This window comes from Cotesia glomerata, linkage group LG9 (genome assembly GCF_020080835.1).
Source record: "Cotesia glomerata isolate CgM1 linkage group LG9, MPM_Cglom_v2.3, whole genome shotgun sequence".
Classification (NCBI taxonomy): domain Eukaryota; kingdom Metazoa; phylum Arthropoda; class Insecta; order Hymenoptera; family Braconidae; genus Cotesia; species Cotesia glomerata.
Genome location: NC_058166.1, coordinates 16,227,914 through 16,240,049, shown reverse-complemented (window position 1 = coordinate 16,240,049; position 12,136 = coordinate 16,227,914). Strand labels below are relative to the sequence as shown.

At 24.7% G+C, this 12,136-nt stretch overlaps 1 long non-coding RNA gene across 1 annotated transcript; it reads left to right on the top strand.

The window, feature by feature from the left end:
• The first annotated feature begins 966 nt into the window (after nt 1-966).
• Nucleotides 967-4,779, top strand: LOC123271493. Its single transcript, XR_006510889.1, has 3 exons — nt 967-1,338; nt 4,148-4,292; nt 4,368-4,779. It is a non-coding gene; the product is annotated as an uncharacterized LOC123271493 (long non-coding RNA).
• Nucleotides 4,780-12,136: the final 7,357 nt, after the last annotated feature.

Sequence of the window (12,136 nt, the reverse complement as noted above, 5' to 3'; positions counted from 1 at the left end):
AGATCAAATAATATTTCATCATTTTTTTTCATTCAATATGTATAATTGCACGCTAAAATAATATAAAATGGGTATAAAATATTCAAGAGAAAAATTTTCTCAAGGTGAGAAAATTTTTTTCTCAGCTGAAGTAAGTCGCGCTGCTTTCCTGAAGTATCTAAAAATTCTGATCAAATATAAAAATTTATTGTATCAAGTATTTATCATAGAATTAAGAAAAAATGACTTCCACCAAGAATAGAATTTCTCGAAAAATCTTTACTTCGGCCAACACAACTTCGGTTTTCCTTTAGACACCCGAAAATTTGTTCTCCAGTCAAGAAATTTTTCTTTCTGTGTAGCAGTTGGTGTTCACTATAGAAGCCACAATTTTCATCTGAAATCAATGGCACAAAAAATTACTTTTCTTTATACAATTACGCTGAATATAAACCTCAATTATAAGCAATATTTTTATTTAAACTATTTTTTTTTTTTTTTTAATAAATCCCTGAAAAAATGGTAAAAAATCACGATTTAATTTCTCAGCCCTCTAAAAAATCCAAATTTTTACTTATTTTTTTGGAAGTGAGATTCATATAGAAGATACATATATAAAAAAAAAATAATTTTTCTGTGCCATTGACTTTAAATAAAAATTGTGGCTTCCATACTGCACACCAACTGCTAAGTCGGATAACAACCTACGATGTGTATCAGCTGATATCTCCGCAATTTGTTAAGTTATATTGTTGTTTAATATGAAAAAATACTCATAAATATATCTATAAAATAACATGACAGTTTCAATAAATAATATTAATTTTATACCTTAAAAAAATTAATGAAAACGGGCTTCTACACGTATTTCTCCCCTTAAAAATGTTAATGTTTAAGTATTACATTCTCGCTTAGCTGGAAATAGCTCCTGATTTAAATAGTCTGTTTTTTTAAATGATTTCTATAAATATTTCTATTTGCAGTGGTACTGAAGAAAGTTAAGGAGAAATAAAAAAATCTACAGGATGTATTATACAGTACACAATATAAAATATTTTTCTCTCAAGAATCGAACTCATGGGTCACAGGTCAATTGACCGACGGACTCGAATAAACGAAATGGCAACGTCGCACTGCATATCGATATGAGATGCCTTCAATGCTATTTTCAATTCCTATATGTGTAACAATCGATATCGCTGGTGTACTTATATTATATCGGCTACCCTTACAAGATAATTCAAATTAATTATTCTATAAATATAATAATTATCGCTGACAAAAAAAAGAAGAAATAATTATCTAGAAAATATTGAGTCTTGAGTTATAAAGTTGGCCCAATAGTTTCTCAGTATTTGGGTAAGAGTTTAATTACTAAGACGTCGTGATAGTCACGGTACTCTTATCTAGAGCCTCCGGGTTAACAATTAATATTTTAAATTATTTTAATAAAATTTCAGGAGGTTAAAATAAACAATCCATTATTATATTAAGTTGTTTGGATAGATGTTATATGTTAAAATTAAGAAACTTGTATAATAAGTTTTCGAGGCCTTGATATTAGTCTACTGTCCTTACTACGAAACTTTTCTTGAAGTAATTAACAAACTCAATTTTTTTTGTTTTAAAATATGTATTGAAAAATAATTTCAAAAATTTGCTCATGCAAATAATATATCTATAGATATATACTGAACAATTGAAATTATTGAAAAAAATTCAAATCTCATGATAGTGAATTTAGAAAAAAAAAAATTTTTTTTTTAAGGTAGTTCACTCGGGACATATCGTTTGTGCTATTTCTTTTCTTTTCACTCGCTAGTGCTGCCTTACTCACAAGTATTCTCTTATTCGCTTTTACTAATGGTTATTTTTGACTAGACAGTTTATTAACAATTTTTAAAAAACTACATGGTGGAAATTTTCAAAATTGTTTTGGATTATTTTGAGTATATTATTCTAACAGGTACCAGTTTTTTGAAACGATCTTAAAATTCTTTCAATGCAATGACCATTATTATTTGTGATTTTCTCACTCTTCAGCCATACACTCTATGCTAAAATGTCATTTTTAATTACAATTATCTCATTTCTGGTACATAAAAAGAAAAAGAAAAATTTTTATAATTTTTTTTTTACCGAAAAAAGTTTTTTTTTAATTTACATTTGTAAAAAATTTGAAAATTTTTAGTTTTAATTTAATAATTGAAGCAAAATAAAAAAAATCAAAAATGTTGGCTAACTTTATTATTATTCACATTTTGTGTTTTTTTCAAGTATCAGAGCAATTTTTTTATGCATTCTATACGCAGAAAGAAAAATCTCTTGACTGAAGAACAAAATTTTTAGCTCAAGGAAATTTGTCGGGTGCCTAAAGGAAGACCAAAGTTGTGTTGGCCGAAGTAAAAATTTTTCGAGAAATTCTATTCTTGGTGGAAGTCATTTTTTCTTAATTCAAATTATCATAAATACTTGATACAATAAATTTTTATATTTGATTAAGATTTTTAGATACTTTAGGGAAGCAGCGCCACTTACTTCAGCTGAGAAAAAAATTTTCTCACCTTGAGAAAATTTTTCTCTTGAATATTTGATACTCATTTTATATTATTTTAGCGTGCAATTATACATATTGAATGAAAAAAAATGATGAAATATTATTTGATCTTGCCATTTGACATGCTAATCAATGAAAATATTAATGAAAATTTTTTTCTATCTTTATATTTAATTTTTTGGAGCAAGAGAGAAATTTTCTCAAGACAAGAAAATTTACTTCTATCAAAAACTAAATTTTTTAGAGCTTCGAGGCTGAATTTTCTCAAAACAAGATTTTCTTGACTTAAATAAATTTTCTTGGATCAAGATACGTATTTCTTAAAGCAAGAGAATTAATTTTGTTGGAATCAGTAAAATTTCTGTCAAAAAAAATTTTTTTTTTCGCCCAAGAAAATAATCAGGAAGAAAAATATTTTCTTGGCTCAAGTGAACCTTTTTTTCTGTGTATGAATGAAGTTATATGCATGTATACGTATCTCCAAGTACACAGAAAGAAAAATTTCTTAACTTGAGAACAAAATTCTTGGCTCAAGAAAATTTTTGGATGCTTGAAGGAAGACCGAAGTTTTGTTGGCCGAAGATAAAATTTTTCTTAAAATTTTATACTTGGTGAAAGTCATTTTTTCTTAATTCAAATTATCATAAATACTTGATACAATAAATTTTTATATTTGATTAAGATTTTTAGATACTTTAGGGAAGCAGCGCCACTTACTTCAGCTGAGAAAAAAATTTTCTCACCTTGAGAAAATTTTTCTCTTGAATATTTGATACCCATTTTATATTATTTTAGCGTGCAATTATACATATTGAATGAAAAAAAATGATGAAATATTATTTGATCTTGCCATTTGACATGTTAATCAATAAAAATATTAATGAAAGTTTACTTCTATCTTTATATTTAATTTTTTGGAGCAAGAGAGAAATTTTTTCAAGACAAGAAAATTAACTTCTATCAAGAACTAAATTTTTTGGAGCTTCGAGGCTGAATTTTCTCAAAACAAGATTTTCTTGACTTAAATAAATTTTCTTGGATCAAGATACGTATTTCTTAAAGCAAGAGAATTAATTTTGTTGGAATAAGTGAAATTTCTGTCAAAAAAAATTTTCGCTCAAGAAAATAATTAGAAAAAATATTTTCTTCGCTCAAGTGAACCTTTTTTTCTGTGTACAATTTTCACGCAAATTTGAGCTGCCGATTTTTTTTATTTATAAAAAACTTGCGTTAACTTTAACCAATAAGTCCAGAAATATTTTTTTCGTGTTGTTTAAATGTTAATAATAAAAAAACAAATTATGATGAAAACAAAATTGATATAGAAAATGTAATCGAGTAACGCAAGAGTAGACGATCAGTGTCAATAAGTTAACCGATTACAGAGGAATCAAAAATGATAATAAACAGCTGTCCAGTTTACGTCCACGGAAGTTTTGCCGCTACTTTAATGACTAATAAAACATATTAAGACCAATAATTACTCCAAAGATTATTTCTGTCTCGACGCTAATGTATTATATATTATTTATTTAACGATATTAAGTACATTGTATAACTATTTATTGGAATAATTTTTCCGATTTTACTCATCGGTTTTAATAATTTCAGATGTGCAGAGGAGAGTGCAGCCGATCATTGGTTAGGTGTGGCTTGGCACGCTATTCCTCTATTATCTGCCGTCTAACGAGTAATATAAAACGAATAAATCTAAATAATGATGATGACTGCGACAGACATAAGTATACATGCTCATGTAGGTAGTTCAAAAATACAATCCACAGATATTAGAAGAATTATTATAAAATATATATATTTTTTTATGAAATAGTCCAACTCTGATGTGATATGATATAAATGAAGTCATATAATATGTATGTACACCTATTATATCTCCAAGTTGAGCGTTGAACCACGCCAGAGAATTATTGACTGGTTATAACTAGAGAGCCATTGCAGCCTCTTCGTATCGGTGCTATGCTAAAAAGTGCTTGATCTCCATTTCATAGTGCTACTATTATATACCAGAATCGAGCTGTATCGTCTATGTACATATAAAGTAAATATTGAGTTATATTATATATGACAATAATACGTACACAGGATACACAATAGGACTGTACAGAGATGCTGATGAGAGGCGTCAGGCCAACAGTACAGATAGATTGTAATACAATGCGTCGCGTTAATTATAACCCTGTTAATGTATGCTGATAATCCATCCAGTTGTTTCTCTACTTATTATCGAGAATCCTTAGAGACGACTGGACTAGTTTTTATCCATAATTACACTGAAAAAAAAAAAATTCTTTTACTAAATTAACAATTTCTTGGTTCAAGAAATTCGATGATGATCTAATATTCTATTATTATTAATTATAATTAATAATAATAGATTAATTATAATTAATAATAATAGATTAATTATAATTAATAATAATAGATTAATTATAATTAATAATAATAGATTAATTATAATTAATAATAATAGATTAATTATAATTAATAATAATAGATTAATTATAATTAATAATAATAGATTAATTATAATTAATAATAATAGATTAATTATAATTAATTTCTTAAGAGAAGAATATCAATATTTATCTTTGGATAATAGATAAATAAAAGAATAGCTTTATTTAAATTAATTAAAAATTATTTCAATCAATTTAACAATTTCTTGAGCTAATTATAAGAATATATATTCTTGAAAATTTTCAAGAACATAAATTCTTGTATCAAGAAAATTTTCTTAATAAAAGTATTTTTTTTCTCAGTGTACACTGATAGAAGTATTTATTTGTATTAAAAAAATATTTGTTAATAGTTAACAAATCATTTATTAGAGACCATTTTTTAGTATCAAACAAATATTTCTTAGTATTTAAAATGATTTGTTTGTATTTAATAAATCAGATATTCATTTATTAAATATTAATAAATCTTTTTAAATACTAAGAAATATTTGTTAAGGACTAAAAAGTCGTCTCTAATAAATGATTTGTTAAATATTAACAAATATTTTTAACTATAAACAAATCCTTCTATCAGTGTACATATATAAAATTTGTCCTGAATTTTTGTGACCAATTTTAAGTTATTTACATTTTCTGGACGTGATCAAGATTTTTAAAATTATCTAAAATTGTTGAATTTATTTCGCTAAAAGTAACCAGCTGTTCAATAGTCTGGTTTAAGAGAAAAATATTCACATATAGATTGTTGAAATTTCTTGATTTGCAATTTTTTTATTTTATATAAAAATATGTATTAAAAATTGTCGACACGTTGGCTAGAATTGCATACTGGAAAAAAATTTTAGCGATAAATTCAAATTGGTAACTTAATATTAAATTAAGTAAAAAAAAAAAAAGGTAATTATTCACAAGTGGAGTCAAACTTATTTTTGGCCATATCTAGATGAAAAATTAGTAAGATTTAAAAAATTTTTTTTTTATTCTGTTTGTTTTCACGGCGCATTTATAATAAAAAATATCGTGAAAAAAAAAAAATAAAAATTTTGATAACTTTTTTGCCTTCAAAAGTTGGAAAAAATTTTGGCTCTCATGTTTTTGGATAAAATTTATATTTTATCTTTTTTTGATATATTTTTTTTAAATACATAAAAAATTAATAAATTTTTTTAAAAATTTGTTAAAATTGTGATAATCAACTTTTTTTTTTAATTGTTCATTTTTTTATGTATTTTAAAAAAAAAATATCAATAAAGTCAAATAGAAATTTCGTTAAATAAAATGAAAATGGTTGACCCCACTTGTAAAAATTTACCAAAATTTTTTAAATTAATTTAAATAATTTGTAATTATTTACAAGTGGGGTCTACTCTATAAGATCTAAAAAATTTTTTTTTATTCTGCTTGTTTTTTCGGTGCATTTATAAAAAAAAATGTCATAAAAGAAAAAAATAAAGATTTCGATAGCTTTTTTGCCTTCAAAAGTTGGAAAAAATTTTAGCTCTCATGTTTTTGGATAAAATTTTTATTTTATCTTTTTTTTAATATAATTTTTTTTTAAAGTACCTAAAAAAAAAACAAAAAATTAAAAAAAAATTAAATATCACAATTTTCTAAAAAATTTATAAATTCTTTTGAAAATTTGTAATCAATTTTTTTTTTTAAATTATTCATTTTTTTATGTATTTTCCAAAAAAAAAATCAAATAAAAATTTCATTCAAAAAAATGAAAATTAAAATTATTGACCCCACTTGTATTTACACGGAAAGAAGTAAACTGTAATATTCATTCGAATTCCGGTTAATTTTTATAGTTTCAAACAGTAAAGCGGACATCGGGCTGGCAAAAATATAAATATTACAGAACTTAATGTAGAATGTATAAAAGCCACAATTTATAATTTAATATAAAAAATAAGTGATTAGTAGCTGTCAGTATAGTAAATAACGATTCTTTCATCTTAAAAAATTACAGTTTCAAACAGTAAAAATTGCCATTTCAATATATAGTCGATATTATGAGGAGCAGGGGAACTCAGATGAAAGAGAAGGGGGTCTCACTCTGGGAAAATTTACCAATTGAAACAGTAAAAATTATATTTTTTTTATTTAGTTTTTTATGGGTTTTTTATTACCCTGATGACTGGTTAATAATTTATTTATGGTTGTGGGTATATTGGCAATCCAGTCTAACACACTCTTATTTAATATTTCTATGCGATATTTCGCCTGTTGTCCTTACAGGCATCATCAGACATTTATTCAATTAATATATAATACAAATTATTTAACATATATCCAACGTCAGTTGATAAGATGATTACAATTTATAATTTCAATAATAATTTCTAGGTAAAAATTATACTTTTAAAATATACATTTTACCAGTTCAAGCAAGTCAATAATTACAGTTTGATTTTTAGCGTTGCGTTTAAAATTTACCATTTTACTTTGTAAATATTGACGTTGCTTGTATTAGAAATTTATTAATTTTATTTTATACTTTTTACATATCATAAGATCATTTTTTAGGTACGAAATGATAAATATCAAAGTCTGAATTCTTAATTATTATACTTAAACATTTTAGACATTCACATAGCGAATATTAATGTTTGAAATAGTATTTTCTTCCATGTAAAGAGTGAATTGTAGCGTTTAAATTCACTGATAGAAGGATTTGTTTATAGTTAAAAAGATTTGTTAATATTTAACAAATCATTTATTAGAAGCCATTTGTTAGGCCTTAACAAATATTTCTTAGTATTTAAAAAGATTTATTAATATTTAATAAATGAATATGAGATTTATTAAATACAAACAAATCATTTTAAATACTAAGAAATATTTATTTAATATTAAAAAATAGTCTCTAATAAATGATTAGTTACATATTAAAAAATATTATTTAATACAAATAAATCCTTCTATCAGTGTGGTAAATATTCTAAAGTGAATAGTAAAATCACGATTTTACTGCACTGATAGAAGGATTTATTTGTATTAAAAAAATATTTGTTAATAGTTAACAAGTCATTTATTAGAGACCATTTATTAGTATCAAACAAATATTTCTTAGTATTTAAAATGATTTGTTTGTATTTAATAAATCAGATATTCATTTATTAAATATTAATAAATCTTTTTAAATACTAAGAAATATTTGTTAAGGACTAAAAAGTCGTCTCTAATAAATGATTTGTTAAATATTAACAAATATTTTTAACTATAAACAAATCCTTCTATCAGTGTGTTTGAAATGGTAATTTTTAGGAGTTGATCATTACTTATTATAAATCGACTGTTATTTATTACAGTTTACTTTTTTCCGTGCACCAAAAAAATAGGATAATTTGATGAAAGCGAGGAAAAAGGTCTAATTCTTAACTAAAAATTCTAGGGGCCGATGAAAAACTTGGAAATACATGTTCTACTCCTTAAGAAGTAAAGAATAAGAAGAAGAAGAAGAAGAAGAAGAACTAGGTATAGCCAGAAAGAAGACTCTACTGAGTAGGGTTCATCTCTTGCTTTTCATTCTCATCTCATCCATTTTTTTCTCGTATTCCATCGGTAGTATGTATACCTTTTATCTTTGTTTCTCTAGACTCTAGAGCAATATCACCTTACAAAGTTTCTCGCTCTACTCATACAGCAAAACGGGATTCTTTCCTTGTTCTCTACTCCGGTTCGCCGTTCACCGGCGTTGCTAGTTGCCAGTGAGTGTCGATGTGTTGGTCGATTGCCCGTCGTCCGTGAGGACTACAAGGCGAGGTTGCCAACAATTCTATCGAGCTGAGCTCCAACGTTGCCAGTTGTCTTCTCACAGAGGTTGGAACTTGGAATTAGTGTGAGTGCGCATCCCTCCCGCATACACAGCAATGGTGATGATCTCCACTACGACTACGGCCTACGGCCTACGGGTTCGTATTTGTATTCGGATACAACTCACAACTGCTGTACGAGTCGAGTCGAGTCGAGTCGAGTCGAGTCTTCCGATCCCTTGCCCCTCGGTTCTCTCGTCTAGGGTCGGTCAGCCCCTCTCCCCCGGCATTTCTTTGCCTTAAAACTAACTGCTCGACCCCTCCAATGCTTGTTGGAGCTATGCTTTGGATCAGCAGCCGCGTTCACCCCGCATATCCCACCATTACGACACTGAAACTCCCAACTCCCAACTAAACCCTCCCAACAGCCAGCCAGCTCGATCCCAGGAACGTATTCACTGGGTACCTGCTATACCTCCATTAACAAAAAAATATTTTAAAAATATATGTTGAATATTTGATACATAGACAATATTTTTTAAATATATTAAAAATCTAGAAAAAATATTTATAGTAAATATATTTTTAATAACTAATTTTGGCTGATTTTTATTTATATTTTAAATATATAAAAAATATAAAAAATATTTACAGTAAATATATTTTTAATAACTAACTTATGGCCGATTTTTATTTATATTTTAAATATATAAAAAATATATAAATGTATAAAAAATATGTATACACTGATAGAAAGATTTTTTATAGTTAAAAATATTCGTTAATATTTAACAAATCATTCATTAGATACTTAATTTATTTACTCCTTAACAAATATTTTTTAGTGTTCATAAATATTTATTAATATTTAATAAATACAAACAAATTTTAAATACTAAGAAATATTTGTTTAATACTAAAAAGTCGTCTCTAATAAATGATTTGTTAAATATTAAAAAATATTTTTTGATACTAATGAATCCTTCTAGCAGTATAGTAAATATATTTTTAATAACTAACTTTTGGCCAGTTTTTATATATATTTTATATATTTCAAATATATTTATTTTATATTTTTAGCTATGTATTTTTTATTTATTTTAAAATATATCTTGAATATATATAAAATATATTTAAAGTATATATAAAAATCAACCAAAAGTTAATTATTAAAAATATATTAACTATACATATTTTTTATATATATTGAAATATACATTTTTATATTTTTTTTTTCATGGGGGCAGTTATACCTCATGAACAAAAAAATATTTTTAAAATATATGTCGAAAATTTAATATATAAAAAATATTTTTTAAATATATTAAATATCTAGAAAAAATATTTATAGTAAATATATTTTTAATAACTAACTTTTGGCCGATTTTCATATATGTTTTAGATATATTTAAAATATATCTTAAAATATATAAAAAATATATAAATGTATAAAAAATATGTATACACTGATAGAAGGATTTTTTATAGTTAAAAATATTCGTTAATATTTAACAAATCATTCATTAGATACTTAATTTATTTAGTCCTTAACAAATATTTTTTAATATTCATAAAGATTTAATAAATACAAACAAATTTTAAATACTAAGAAATATTTGTTTAATACTAAAAAGTGGTCTCCAATACATGATTTGTTAAATATTAAAAAATATTTTTTGATACTAATGAATCCTTCTAACAGTATAGTAAATATATTTTTAATAACTAACTTTTAGCCGATTTTCATATATATTTTAAATATATTCAAAATATATATTAAAATACACAGCTAACAATATAAAAAAAAATATATTTGAAATACATAAAATATTTATGAAAATCAGCCAAAAGTTAGTTATTAAAAATATTTTTAATAGATTTTTAATATATTTAAAAAATATTTTTTATGTATTTCGACACATATTTTTTTTTTTCAAAGGGTATGCTCAATATTTCGTTTCTTATATTTATATACATATATACCTTTTTTATTTTTTTTTATTTTATTTTATTCCTGCTCCTGCCACGTCATCAACGTTTTTATTTTTTCAGAAATATTTTATATTTTATTTATTGCTATAAATATTTCTTTTTTTGTTGAATCAGATTTTGGCTTGCTTTAATTTTGGAGCTTAAAATTTTTTTTTTAATTTATTTTATTTTTTTACCAGTTGTACAATTTGATGTTAACAAACTCTTAAAATTTTCTTAAATCTAATAAATTTTCTAAAGAAAATATTTAACATATAGATTTATATATTTATAGAATTTATCACATTTTTTATTTTTATTTATTAATTTTTTTGGTAATTATTATTTTGAAATATTTTTGCAGGGACAGCAATGATAATTAATTGAAGATAGATGGATTAAGAAGAAGAAATGAAGAGAAATTTATATAAGTTCAGTTATAATATACAGGTGAACTCGTACAGCATTGAAAACTTTCGCTGAAAGTTCATCATCCAGAGAAAGAGAATAGGGAAAAGTGGAGGAGGCAAACCCAATAGCATACGTGTGTGAGGTCTCGCAACTTTATATCCAGCAGACACGAGCAGCCGGATCGATCAAGTTATATCCGGGTATCCACTGGCGTTATACCGCTCGCAATTAGTTTTCATGCTAAAATCATGATAAACAATAACACACACAGGTAAGCTCAAAAAATAGTTCACCTGGATATGAAGCTTCCCTGGTATTGTGAAAAAATATTTTACATCTTCAGGTTAAATTTGCTAGTTAAAGAATCTACACTCGCTGGTATACTGTTTTGTTTTTTTAATAAAAAGTAAACTAATTTATTTTTATCTCCGAAAGAATGCGTAGGCGTAAAATAGAAATGGAAATGAAATTAAGGATGAGAATAACTTAAATAATAAACCGAGTACAAATTTGGTTTTTATGAAGTATAAATACTGCTGTAATGCATTATTGAAAGAAATATTCACATTTTATGAAAATTGAGTTAGCTGACATTTAAAAATTTTTATAATTTTTTTCTATTAAAAAAAATTATTACAAAAAAAGTTTTTTAAATTTAAATTTGTGAAAAATTTGAAAAACTTTAAGTGCAATATAAAAAAAAATTCTTTAGTTTCAATTTATTAATAATAAAAAAATCAAAAATGTCGGCTAATTTTATTATTATTCAAAATTTGTGTTTTTTTCAAGTATAAGAGCAATTTTTTTTCAATGCACATGCATTTTATACACAGACAGAAAATTTCTTGACTGAAGAACAAAATTCTTGGCTCAAGAAAATTATCAAGTGCTTGAAGGAAGACCGAAGTAAAAATTTTTCGAGAAATTCTATTCTTGGTAGAAGTCACTTTTTCTTAATTCAAATTATCATAAATACTTGA